Raw genomic sequence first — 15,339 nt, forward strand, 5'->3', positions numbered from 1 at the left:
TCTACTCACCATAACACGTTCAAACCATCCACAACACATGCAAATTCATCCTAAAACATATAGAAAATGATCAACTCTTACCTTAGCAAATTGGCTCCTTAATTAGCTGAATTTAATGGCTTCAATTAAAGACCACCCTTGCTGCCCTGAAGGACCAATTCACATCACCATAGACCTTCATTTGATTTATAACACCATGGAAAATTAATTTGAATCAAGCTTGGTGAACTTGAATTTTTTTCCCACCATAGCCGTGAGCACCTCTCTCTATCTCTAGGGTTTTTCTTTTCTTGTAATGTTGAAGATGATAAATGGTTCCTTAGTGCAGATTTTTCCCTTATATAAGCAGCCCCTAAGAGTGACAAGTGTCCCACTCAAGGCTTGAGCCAATTAAATTTGGCCACATGTCTTGGTGGGGCCCACTTAGTACACTAGTGACTTGTTTAATGAATAATTAAATTTTAATCCCCACTTAATAATCTAATCATGGTAAATTAATCCCAACTCTCCATTAATATTTTTTTTACACTAAGTAAAATTCATAAACAATTCATTTTCTAATAGAGACCGGAAATTAAAGATTTTCTGTTTCGTGCTCGAAAATGATCCCGTCTTTAACTTGAGTCGATTCTCTTGCGAATAACTCGACGTATAAAAATACGGGATATAACATTATCAACTAAGGCTCGTTCTTATGATATCTAAGGTAAGATTCATGATATTTATATGTTGTTCAAGGTGTTTGATAGTTGGAATGCTTGGTTATTAGAAGAGTATAGCAAAATGGGTCATGAATGATGAATAGTGACGTTTTGAGAAATAGTTTGAATTGAATTATGATTGTTTTTGAGTTGTGATATGAATGTGCTATAAACGACGTTAAGATCATGAACTAGACATTTAGACGAATGGACGAAGTTGGTGTTATGACCATGAACATGGGTGAATTAGAAGCGAATTGAGAAATCTAGATAATGTGGATGATTAATGGCTATTGTTATGATATTGTGAATGTATTGTTGATGTTTGGGAGTTGAATTACGATATGGGAAAACGTTGTATAAATAAAGGAGACGCTACCCGATTTTCTCTAGCTTTAGCCATGTGTGCTAGTTATCAATTCTAATGATAGTATGACCTTAATGAAGGTAGAAACGTGAGCATCGGGGGAGTACGTACAAGTGTAGAATAATTCGACGAAAATGTATGTAAGGCTAACCCTTCTTTCATAAGGCATGGTTATTTGGCCAATTTTTCCAAATTCTCTATAAGAGTTTGTTGTCTTCAAATGATTGATTCTTCCGAGCTCATAAGTTCACGATCCTTGATATATACTACGCTTGTACTACGCACCCCATACGATGGGTAAGCCTATGATATAGACGTAGCGATAATGATGATGATAGTAATGATGATGATGATAATAATGATGTTAAAGGTGCCTACGGGCTAGTACACGTATATGTGCCTATGACGGGCTATAATGAAACCCCGAGCTTATAACGTCTAGTAGAATATATGTGTATGAATATGTATAGAGTATGTATACGATTACAAAACGCGCGCACACATCTGCAGATAGTACGGATAACCCTGAGCCTTGGTAGGGCCAGGTAGATATAACCCTGAACCCTTGGTGGGGTCAGATAAATATAACCTTGAGCCTTGGTTGGCCAAGTATGTACGAAACACCGAACCTTACGGTCGGGTACGCTATGTATATATGTGTATAAGACATCATTACGAGCACGAATATGCTATGTATATGAAATGATTATGTATATAATATGAATATGAATGTGATAAGACTATGTATATGAATACGAGCACCAATAGGGTACGAGTACTATTATGGAATACGGATGATAGTGTATGTATACGAATACGTGTGAGAAATGGAAAGTTCCTATGAAAGGTAAGTAAGTGCTATGACGATGATATTATTGTCTCCTCCTCCTACGCTACTTCATATGATGTCTATTATGCTTTCATATTGATATTGATCATGCTTTACATACTTAGTACATTCTTCGTACGGACGTCCTTTTGTTTGTGGACACTGCGTCATGCCCACGGGTGCACAGGGAGACAGACTTGATCCTTAGCTGCTTATTCAGAGATCGCATAGCAGAGCTCCATTTCCTTCGGAGCCATAGCTTTTGGGTACTTATTCTTTTGTGTATATAATTATGGGCATAGTGGGGTCCTGTCCCGCTCATGTGATATGTCATACTCTTGTTAGAGGCTCGTAGTCACGTGTATATGATTAGATATGTCCGGCCTTGTTGGCCTATATGTTGTATATCATTTTGTCGGCCACGTTGGCCCATGTACGTTGATCTGGCATAAATGCCTACGATAGTATGAATATGTTGTTGTCCCAATGAGACTAGTCTAATGAATGAAAGGAAATGTATGTTAAATTATGGGGTTCACCTAAGTGTAAGCATAAGAGTAAGTAAAGGGGGTGCCTGGGTGTGCTAGCACCGGGTGCTCGTCGCGGCCCCCTAGTCAGGTCGTGACAAAAGTGGTATCAGAGTAATTCAGTCCTAGGGTGTGTCTACGAGCCGTGTCTATTAGAGTCTTGGTTATGGGTGTGTTGCGCGCCACACTTATAAACAAGAAGCTGCGGACATTTTAGGAATGAATGACCTTCTTCTTTCTTAAGAATCGTGCGATAGAGCTATGATGTACGAAATTCTTGTTCCTTAATTGTGTGTTGTGTATTCCAGAAATGCCTATAAAGAAAAAGGCTATAGCAGTCCAAAAGGGCAAGACGGTGGCAGAAAAGCGGGCTAAAAGAGCACTGGCACCGGTAGTAGAGGAGAGTGAGTCCCAGAGTGCGGCTCAATCCCAGTCCTCTCAGACATTGCCTATTACTGAGGAGCGTGAGGGAGCCTTAGCCCCAGCTCCAGCACCTCCAGCTCCTCCACTGGATGCTTCGGGCCGAGATGTGAAAGAGGCCATCAATTTGTTGACTCAATTGGTTGCGGCCCAGACTCAGAGACAAGGTTCAGGGCATGGTGATAGGGTCGTTAGTGCAAGGGCCCGTGATTTCATTACTTTGAACCCGCCAGAATTCTTTGGGTCAAAACCGAAAAAGGACCCCCAGGATTTTATCGATGGTATGTTGAGGACGCTTCGGTTGATACATGCTTCAGACACCGAGTCGGTGGAGTTTGCGTCATATAGATTGAGAGATGTCTTGATTCAGTGGTATACGGTATGGATGGCTTCGCGGGGGGCCAATGCACTTCCCCCGGTATGGCAAGAGTTTGTTGATGCTTTTCTCCGTCATTATATGCATCCCGAAGTTCGGAGAGCTAGGGCCGATAAATTTCTAAATTTGAGGCAAGGTAGTATGAGTGCCCTAGAGTATAGTCTCCGTTTCAATTCCTTGGCTAGGTATGCTTCAGCCATGGTAGGGGATATGGGTGACCTGGTACACCGATTTGTAAAGGGCCTAGGGCCACATTTGATGGACAAATTCTTGACTGCGTCCCTTCAGGATGGTATGGATATTGCACGCATTCCGGCGCATGCTCAGAACTTAGAAGAAAGCCTACAGCAGCGGAGAAGCGAGCGTGAGCAAGATAGGGGTCATAGCAAGAGGGCCAGATCTGCAGGCCCAATGAGCGAGTCCAGAGGTGGGCATAGGCAGCAGTTCCCCAGGCATTCAGGCTATTCTATGACTAGTGCAGCTCCACGGTTTTCAGACCAAAGACTTGATAAATCTACTCATTCCGGGCCGACTCAGAGTTATTCGAGGTCCCAGTTTAGAGGTGATTCAGGCCAGTCAAGGCCACCTGTACCACGGTGTTCCCAGTGTGGGAAGTTGCATTGGGGTAAGTGTCGATCAGGTTCAGATGGTTGCTATTCATGTGGTCGACCAGGCCATATTATGCGTGATTGCCCCTCAGTGCATGGTAGAGGTAGCACCCAGCCATCGGGGTTGGTAGCCGGATCTTCGGCATCTGTACGCCCTACGGGGCCAGGTTCACATGCGCCAGTCGGCCAGGGTAGAGGCATAGGGAGAGCCCCCAGTCCTAGCGGTCCTCAGCACCGTATTTATGCTTTGGCTGGACGCCAAGATCTTGAGTCTTCTCCTGACGTGGTCACAGGTATATTATCGGTATTCTCTCATGATGTGTATGCTTTGATTGATCCAGGCTCCACATTATCATATGTTACTCCATATATTGCGGGTCGATTTATAGTCGAGCCGGAGTCGATCAAACCTTTTGAGGTGTCTACACCCGTGGGTGAATCGGTAATAGCTAGCCGAATATATAGAGACTATGTGGTTATGATTTGTGATCGTCGTATCATGATTGATTTGCATGAGCTAGAAATGGTAGATTTTGATGTCATTATGGGCATGGATTTGTTGCCTTCTTGTTATGCCAATGTTGATTGTAGAATGGAAATTGTTTGTTTCCAGTTTGTGGGAGAACCAGTCTTAGAATGGAAAAGGAATACGGCGTCACCAAAAGGTAGGTTTATTTCCTATCTAAAGGCAAGGAAGATGATCACGAAAGGTTGTATTTATCATTTCGTGCGAGTTCAAGATATAGAGGCTGAGTCGCCAATTCTTCAGTCAGTTCCCGTATTGAATGAATTTCCGGATGTGTTCCCGGAAGAGCTTCCAGGCCTTCCTCCCGAGCGGGAGATTGATTTTGCCATTGATGTGTTGCCAGGCACTAAACCTATATCTATTCCTCCGTATAGAATGGCTCCCGCAGAATTGAAAGAATTGAAAGAGCAATTGAAAGACTTGCTTGATAAAGGCTTCATTAGGCCTAGTTCATCCCCGTGGGGAGCGCCATTATTGTTTGTCCGAAAGAAAGATGGATCTTTGAGAATGTGTATTGATTATCGGCAGTTGAATAAAGCGACGATTAAGAATAAATAGGATTGATGATTTATTTGATCAGTTGCAAGGTGCCAGATGGTTTTCAAAGATTGATTTGAGGTCCGGGTATCACCAAGTGAGAGTTAGGGAGAAAGATATCCCTAAGACAGCTTTTAGAACAAGGTATGGTCATTATGAATTCCGGGTGATGTCATTTAGGCTAACTAATGCGCCAGCGGTATTTATGGATTTGATGAATAATGTGTTCAGGCCCTTCCTGGATTTATTTGTGATAGTGTTTATCGATGAAATCTTGGTGTATTCTAGATCCGAGGCACAACATGCGGATCATTTGCGTATTGTCCTTGGAGTTCTTCGAACTCGAGAGTTATTTGCAAAGTTTTCTAAATGTGAGTGTTGGTTGAACTCAATGGCATTTTTAGGGCATATTGCTGCATCCGATGGTATTCGAGTGGATAGTCAAACGATTGAGGCCGTGAAGACTTGGCCAAGACCCACAACTCCTACAGAGGTTCGTAGCTTTTTGGGCTTAGCAGGTTACTACAGGAGGTTTGTCGAAGGTTTTTTTTCTATTTCTGCACCACTCACAAAGTTAACCCAGAAATCGGTAAAGTTTCAATGGACAGATGCTTGCGAGCATAGTTTTCAAGAGTTAAAGAGTAGATTGACTTCTGCCCCAGTTCTGACACTTCCAGAGGGATTGGAAGGATATGTTGTTTATTGCGATGCTTCAGGTGTTGGGCTAGGCTGTGTATTGATGCAACATGGCCAAGTGATTGCTTATGCTTCAAGGCAATTGCGAAAACATGAGCAGAATTATCCTACCCATGATCTGGAATTGGCCGCGGTGGTCCATGCATTAAAGATATGGAGACATTATTTATATGGTGTCCACGTGGATATTTATACAGATCATAAGAGTCTTCAGTATATCTTCAAGCAAAAAGAATTGAATTTGCGGCAACGACGATGGTTATAATTGCTAAAAGACTATGATGTTGATATTTTGTACCAACCCGGAAAGGCAAATGTTGTGGCTGACGCTCTTAGCCGTAGATCGATGGGAAGTCTAAGTGATGTACGACCAGAGAAGAGGGAAATGGCCCGTGAGCTCCACCAGTTAGCTAGCCTAGGGGTCCAAGTAATGGACTCAGGTAGCAGCGGAGCTACTATTCATAATTCAGCAGTTTCGTCGCTAGTCGCAGAAGTGAAAGAGCGACAATATGAGGATCCCATGCTAATGCAGTACAGAGACACACTCCCCCAGAGAGAGGAGTCATCATTTGGTATTTCGGGAGACGGAGTTCTCCGATGCCGAGGCAGGTTGTGTGTTCTCGATGTGGCTAGTCTACGCCACCAGATATTGAGAGAAGCTCATTGTTCCCGTTATTCTGTTCACCCCGGAGCGACAAAAATGTATCGTGATCTTAAATCAATATATTGGTGGAATGGAATGAAGAAAGATATAACGGAATTCGTAGCTCAATGTCCTAATTGCAAACAGGTGAAGATCGAGCACCAAAAGCTGGGTGGACTATTACAAGCTATAGAAATCCTAACTTGGAAGTGGGAAGTGATTAATATGGACTTCATCACAGGGTTACCCCGTTCCCGACGTAAGTATGATTCCATATGGGTGATTGTGGATAGAGTCACTAAGTCGGCTCATTTCTTACCGGTCAGAACGACTTATGTGGCGGAAGATTATGCAAAGCTTTATCTTAAAGAGATAGTGAGACTCCATGGCGTTCCGGTATCTATTATGTCCCGACCCAACCCCGTGGGCCGCGACCAGTGCCCGAGCTGGGCACCTATACGTACCCGATACCCCAAATTAGCATATTAACAGAATAATAATATAATAATAATATTAGTGGTCGCTACAGAATTTAGCAGAAAAGCAGACTTGGCACACATAGGCCGATAAGGCCATCACAGAACAGAATATCCCAAACATATGTACAGAACCCACACAGATGTATCCACAGACCTCTACAGAACATATCATAATCATAAGACGGGACAGGGCCCCGTCATACCCTGAACAAAGTACATATCCAGATAGCAGTGACAGACTGTACCAAACGATGGGCTCTGTAGAAGAGAGCGCCCCAAATAGCAGAAATAGGATCCTAAACGTGTGGATCGGCGAACCTGTCGTCAGTACCTGCGCGGCATGAAAACGCAGCCCCCGAAGAAAGGGGGTCAGTACGAAATATGTACTGAATATGTAAAGCGGAATCACAGAAGTCAAATCATAATGGTTACAGAAAATGAGTACAGAATCCAGAGTGTCAAATGCATATTTCCAAAACAGACAGAATGCGTACAGAAACATATGTCATATCATATCATATCCGGTCCCTGACACGGGACTCGGCAGACAGAATGTGGCCACCCTCCCGACGCTGGTGCCACTATACAGAGGAATCAGAAAAAGAGGTGTGGCCCCGTATCATATAATGTCATATTAAAATGGCCATACAGATCAGATCAGAATAGGTGGACATGGCACATCATACTCCACAGACCCATGTACGCGTATACCTGCCCCCTCACATCGGGACGCGGCGAACAATGCAGAGAATTTCGCTTGACAACATATCCTGGCCCGGGCTCAGTGTGGGAAACATTGGGACATCCAAGAATGGAGTAGTGAGAGACTAATGCAATTTAAAAATATCATAAATGTTTTCAAAGACTCGATGAAGCGTATCAAAGACAAACCAATCCAATGGAGTAGGACGGAATCATAATAAATGTATTTCGGATATCATAATAAATTACAGAAGTATAACTTTCCCGAAGTCATTCCGAGTGTCAAAATAATTTATAATATTTAACAGAATATTTAAAATAATATTCGTTAAGCGATTAGTAGGGTAATTAAAACATTTCTTTCAAAAATCGCTTAAAAAGGAAGCTTTAACACATTAGGGGCAAAACCGTAAATAGCGGGCCCACCTTGGGACAAACAAGGCGGAGGGCTCAAATTGTGCCCTCTAAGCATATAGTATCACCTAAAAAGGTTATACAAACATTCTATGACTTTCTGAATAATTTAGAGCAAAATTGCATAATTTCAGAAAAAGCGTATCAAAATGGTTCAATTCTACTGAAGGAAAAACTGAAATTTTGTCTTGCGGATTCCGAGGGCCAAGAGGTCCTTCGAGGCCCGGATCCGACCCTAACACACTAGGGGCATGCCAAGGGAAAAATTAGGGTTGCTTTACATACCTTTCGCGCTCCTTAAGCCTTTCCAAACTCACTTCCCGTTTCGTCGAAAAACTACAATTGGTCAAGTTTACCAATTGTGAATTATTAATGCCATTATTTCAACTTTAAGCATATTTGGCTACCGAAATTTCGGCAGCACTTCCCCTATAAATATGACACCCCGAGAATTCAACTCGGCTATAAATCATCAACAACAACCCAAACGACAACAACAATATCAACAATGAACATTAAAACACAAATATCCTTCAACTAGTCATTTTTCTCACAAGTTGACATAATCTTCAATTCAACCCAACTTTCAACTAAGATCAATAATTTCATATTCAACAACCATCATGATCATCACCATATAGTTCTAGAAACATTTCATATCGTTTTCCTTAAGATATACACTCGATATACATGATATACAATCTTCCGCCAAAATCATAACTTATGCAAAACATCAAATCTTTGGCATACAACTTCATAATAAGTTTCCAACTTCCAAATTCATCAACCATAATCATAATTCACATCTTAACAACTTCATTTCCATAATATCACAAAATTATTCTAAAGTGACATAATCATCTACATTCCAACTTCAACCAAAATTCATTCAACTTTCATTCCCAATATAATTTCCATCATAACCACAACTAGAATGCAACATAAAATTCAACTCATATATGTATACAACATATATACACCCATGGCTACATATATATATACATACCCACTTTGCAAACTTCCTTATTTCCATAATTTCTACTCATTTCCACATACCACAACATAAACAAACCTTTATAACATAAGAAAAAGGAATTGATTCTTACCTTTTTCTACAAACTTCTTCACTTGAACAAGTTGTCAACTTGAAGAAATAAGTGCTCCTTCTTCCAAAACAATTACACCAAGTTGTAGAGGACACTTAATTTAGTAGGAATTCAACAAGAAAATAATTTTAGAGGCAAGATTTTGAGGGGTGATTTTTCTATGGCCAAACCCGAAATGCCCTCTTTTTGTTCTTGTTTTTCTCTTGTTTTTCCTCCTATTCTTTCTCTTGAAAGTTCTATGGAATTTGGATGATTAAGTGGTCTTTTATTCATTGACCACATGACTTAATTCCATGGGCTTGGATCCTTTTTATGGACCATGGCCGAATGGCTCCTCACTTGGGCCTGAATTTTTTTTTTCATTTTTTTGGGCCAACTCGGTTGGTCCCGAGTTGGGCCTAGCCCACTGACCTTTCGACCTTAAAACGTTCATATCTCCTTGTACCGACGTCACCTGAGAACCCACGACCTATGGATGGAAAGCTAATTCAATTATCTACAACTTTTATTTCAAGGTATATTCGAAATTCCAAACTTACAATACAGTTTTTGCCCCCTAAAGTCAGGTCACCCGAAAACGTTTTCTTAAAAATATTCGTTTGGAGGGTTTCCACTTTGATTTGGTCCAAAGGTACTTCATGAGTTGTGTTTAACTTTACATATGTGATTCATATGACTTTTCAGATGTTCCAAAAAAAATCTCGGTATGTGGGCCCCACCCCAGCAGATGCTCCGAGGTTCAAAAATACGGGATATAACATCCTCCCCCCCTTTAGAACATTCGTCCTCGAATGTTAAATTAATCTCATAGGGTTTGAAAATACTTTGGGGGAGTTCATGTTTACAGACATCACATATGACACACGATTGATATTGGAATAAATTAAAGCAGGGATTTAAGGTTACCTGTGGGTATAGAGAACAAATGAGGATATTTCTTCTTCATTTCCTCTTCGGCCTCCCATGTCATTTCCTCCCTATTATCGTTCCGCCACAGTACCTTAACAGAGGCTACATCTTTATTCCGAAGCCTCCTTACCTGACGATCCAAAATAGATACGGGCTGCTCCTCGTACGATAACTGCTCCGTCACCTGAATATCATCAGCAGGGAATACTCTGGAAGGGTCACCAACGCATTTGCGGAGCATAGACACATGGAATACCGGATGTACCGCTTCCAAATCAGATGGCAAATCTAACTCATAGGCGACATTTCCAACCTTCCGAACAATCTGATAAGGCCCAATATAACGCGGACTGAGCTTACCCTTTCTGTCGAACCGCATCACGCCTTTCATAGGCGATACCTTCAGGAATACCCAATCGCCTACCTGAAACTCCAACGGTCGACGCCGTTTATCCGCGTATGACTTCTGTCGGCTCTGGGCTGCCAACAGTCGCTCCCGAATAAGTATTACCTTGTCCACGGCCTGCTGGACCATATCTGGGCCAATCAACTCTGACTCGCCAATATCAAACCAGCCAATCGGCGATCTGCATTTCCTGCCATATAGAGCCTCGTACGGAGCCATCTGGATGCTGGAATGGTAACTGTTATTATATGCAAACTCAATCAATGGCAAGTGATCATCCCAGCTGCCTCTGAAATCAATAACGCAGGCCCGCAACATATCCCCCTGCGTCTGTATAGTGCGCTCGGCCTGTCCGTCGCTCTGAGGATGAAAGGCTGTGCTCAGACTCACCTGAGTCCCTAGACCCTCCTGAAACGACCTCCAGAAATGCGCCGTAAACTGGGCGCCTCTGTCAGAAATAATAGATATAGGAACTCCGTGAAGCTTCACAATCTCTCTAATATAGAGCCTGGCATATTCCTCGGCGGAAAAAGTAGTCCTGACGGGAAGAAAATGGGCTGATTTCGTCAGCCTATCAACAACGACCCAGATGGAATCATACTTCCGTGGAGTGCGAGGCAAACCTGTAATGAAGTCCATATTAATAACCTCCCACTTCCAAGTCGGGATTTCCATCTCCTGCAACAGTCCACCCGGCTTCTGATGCTCAATCTTGACCTGCTGACAATTAGGGCACTGGGCGACGAACTCTGCAATATCCCGCTTCATGCCGTCCCACCAGTATAAGCATCGGAGATCATGGTACATCTTCGTAGACCCGGGATGGACCGAATAGCGAGCATAATGTGCCTCGCTCATAACCTGCTGCCGAAGGCCTGTAATATCAGGTACACACAACCTGCCTCTGTATAACAAAGTACAGTCCGGTGAAAACTCGAACGGAGTCCTCTCCTTATCATAGGCTGTGTCCCTGTACTGAGCTAAGACAGGATCTTCGTATTGACGCCGCTTAATATCGTCCCTGAGGGATGACTCAGAAACCCCTCGAACAGAAATCCGTGTATCTCCAGAATCGGCCAGACGAACCCCGAGACTAGCCAACTGCTGAATATCACGGGCTATCTCTCTCCTGTCTGGCTGTAAATCGGCCAAACTGCCCATAGACTTCCGACTGAGCGCATCGGCAACAACATTAGCCTTACCCGGATGATACAGAATATCCACGTCATAATCTTTCAGAAGCTCCAGCCACCTCCGCTGTCGCAAATTAAGCTCTCTCTGCCTGAAAATATACTGGAGACTCTTATGATCAGTATAGATATCCACATGAACGCCATATAAATAGTGTCTCCATATCTTCAGAGCATGAATTACCGCTGCGAGCTCCAGATCGTGGGTAGGATAATTCTTCTCATGCTGCTTGAGCTGCCGGGAAGCATACGCTATAACTCTTCCATGCTGCATCAATACACAGCCCAACCCCATGCCAGAAGCGTCACAATAAATAACATACCCGTCCGGTCCCTCTGGAAGAGTCAGAACTGGGGCTGTAGTCAGCTTCTCCTTCAGCAACTGGAAGCTCCGTTCACAAGCGTCAGACCACAGTAACTTAGCTCCCTTCTGAGTCAGCCTTGTCAAAGGCGCTGAAATTGAAGCAAACTTCTCCACAAATCTCCTGTAATAGCCTGCTAACCCCAGGAAACTGCGTACCTCTGTGGGCGTCGTAGGTATGGGCCAATTCTTCACGGCCTCAATCTTCTGTGTGTCCACCCAAACACCATCAGCTGGAATAACATGCCCCAAGAAAGCCACTGAAGACAGCCAGAATTCACACTTAGAAAATTTCGCATATAATTTCTGATGCCGGAGTACCCCTAATACCGATCTCAGATGATCTGCGTGCTCCGCCTCAGACCGAGAATAAACCAGGATATCATCAATGAATACAATTACAAACATATCCAAGAATGGCCTGAATACCCGGTTCATCAAATCCAGGAATACTGCGGGGGCATTAGTAAGCCCAAAAGACATAACCCTGAACTCGTAATGCCCATATCGGGTCCGGAAAGTTGTCTTAGGGATATCGGCCTCTCGTACTCGCACCTGGTGGTAACCGGATCGAAGATCTATCTTCGAAAAACACTTAGCGCCCTGCAGCTGATCAAACAAATCATCAATCCTGGGGAGGGGGTATTTATTCTTTATAGTTACCTTATTCAGCTGCCGATAATCAATACACATACGCAGCGACCCGTCTTTCTTACGCACAAATAATACCGGGGCTCCCCAAGGCGAAGTACTGGGTCTGATGAAGCCCTTATCCAACAAATCTTTCAGCTGCTCCTTCAACTCCTTTAACTCTGCAAGCGCCATTCTATACGGAGGAATAGAGATAGGCTGAGTGTCTGGGAGTAAGTCAATAGAGAAGTCTATCTCCCGCTCTGGAGGAAGACCTGGAAGCTCGTCGGGAAAAACATCTGGAAACTCATTAATCACGGGGACTGACTGAAGTGTCGGCGTCTCGGCGTCCAAGTCTTGCACCCGAACCAGATGACAGATATAACCCTTTCTAATCATTTTCTTTGCCTTAAGGTATGAAATAAACTTACGTTTCGGCGATGCTGTATTTCCAGCCCAATCTAAAATTGGCTCCCCGGGAAACTGGAAGCGAACTACCTTATTCTGGCAGTCAACATTAGCGTAACAGGAAACTAGCCAATCCATACCCATAATAACATCAAATTCAGTCATATCTAACTCTACCAGATCTGCCTTAGTGTCACGGTCACAAACGATCACAGAACAGTCTTTATAAACCTGTTTCGCAACAACAAAATCCCCTATCGGTGTGGCTACCTCAAATGGCTCTATAGGTTCAGACATAATACCAATTTTACCGGCAACAAGGGGTGAAATATATGATAAAGTCGAACCTGGATCAATTAGTGCATACACAGATCGAGAGAAGACCAATAAAGTACATGTGACGACATTAGGAGATGCCTCCTGATCCTGGCGGCTGGCCAAAGCATAAATGCGGTTCGAAGGACCGCTAATACCAGAAGCTCCACCACGGCCTCTGTCGCGACCCACTGGTGCCGAAATACCCTGCCCCGTAGGGCGTATAGCCACTGACGAAGATGAAGACCCAGCGGCTGATCCGGTAGGCTGCGCTGCACCACCCGAACTACCCTTATACGGGCAATCTCTCACAGAATGGCCCTGACGGCCACAAGAAAAGCATGCACCGGTGGCTCTGTAGCACTCTCCCGTATGGTATCTGCCGCAAAAAGAACACTGAACCCTGGGTGGCCTCATCTGACCAGAACCCCTATCTGTCCGCGAACCTGAAGCCCTGGAGCTCTGCTCCTGAATACCCTGGGCTATCGAATCTGCGACCTGCAGGCTAGGGAGGCGCGCTCTGCGCCGGCTGAGATGAGAATCTGCTAGGCTGCTGCGGCTGTTGGGGCTGTCTGCCCCGAAAATCTCCAGATGACCTGGCCCTCTTGGGCTGTCTACGATCCTGGCCCCTGTCAGGCTGGTGTCCTCCTCTGCCCCGATCCTCCATGCCCTAGGCATGGGCCTGGATACGGGCAATGTCCATACCGGGCTGAGCAGCCAATACTAAGCAGCTATCAACAAAATACCGATCCAGCCTCATAATATATCTGTGCATCCGGTCCGCCATAGTAGCCACCACAGTAGCTGCATATCGGGCCAAGGAATCAAACTCCAAACTGTAGTCCCGGATACTGCGGCCCTTCTGCCTCAATAATAAGAATCTATCAGATCTGGCTCGTCGCAACTCTGGGGGCAGAAAGTGTCCAAGAAATGCCTGAGAAAAATCGCCCCAAACTGCTGGAGGAGCGCCGTCCCCCCTGGATAGCCCCCATGACTCGTACCAGTTTGCCGCCACATCATATAACCGGTACGAAGCTAACGTGACTGACTCTGTCTCGGAAGCATTAATCAAATCTAGAGTGCGTCGCATCTTCCTAATAAACTCCTCAGGATCCTCCTCGGGCTTTGTTCCGAAGAACTCTGGAGGGTTACAAGTCAAAAACTCACGGGCTCTCGAACTATCACGCCTGACTGCCCGGTCACCTCCCAGTCCATGCCCCTGAACCTGCCCTGCCACAAGTCTAGTCAGCAACCGGACTGCCTCCCTCATAGACTGATCCTCAGTGCCTGGCCGTGGAGCTGGAGGCTCAGGTACTGGAACTGCGGGAGCTGGCAGTGGAGCCGTCCCCCGATCTGCAGCTACGGCTGCCCCAATCTCCTCCACGAGTGGCGGTGTAGAAGAACCCTCTGTCTGGGGAAAAGTCTCCGGAGCAATATATACCTGGGCCCTGGTAGTCCTCTGGACCCGGCTAGTCTCTCCTACGGCAACTGACTTGGCCTTTTGGGCCGCTGTCGCCTTTTTTGGAGGCATATCTGCAAATATAGCCACTCGTTAGGAAGGGGTCATCCTGATAACACAGCTCTATCGCACGATCTAAGACAGAAAGAAGGGTAGTATCCTAAATGCCCTGTAGCCTCCTGTTTATAGGCGTGGTGCACAACACACCGATAAACAAGACTCTACTAGACACGATCTGTGGACAATCCGAGGACGAACCGCTCTGATACCACTTTTGTCACGACCCAACCCCGTGGGCCGCGACCAGTGCCCGAGCTGGGCACCTATACGTACCCGATACCCCAAATTAGCATATTAACAGAATAATATAATAATAATAATATTAGTGGTCGCTACAGAATTTAGCAGAAAAGCAGACTTGGCACACATAGGCCGATAAGGCCATCACAGAACAGAATATCCCAAACATATGTACAGAACCCACACAGATGTATTCACAGACCTCTACAGAACATATCATAATCATAAGACGGGACAGGGCCCCGTCATACCCTGAACAAAGTACATATCCAGATAGCAGTGACAGACTGTACCAAAAGATGGGCTCTGTAGAAGAGAGCGCCCCAAATAGCAGAAATAGGATCCTAAACGTGTGGATCAGCGAACCTGTCGTCAGTACCTGCGCGGCATGAAAACGCAGCCCCCGAAGAAAGGGGGTCAGTACGAAATA

Source organism: Lycium barbarum, chromosome 2, assembly GCF_019175385.1.
Source record: "Lycium barbarum isolate Lr01 chromosome 2, ASM1917538v2, whole genome shotgun sequence".
NCBI lineage: Eukaryota > Viridiplantae > Streptophyta > Magnoliopsida > Solanales > Solanaceae > Lycium > Lycium barbarum.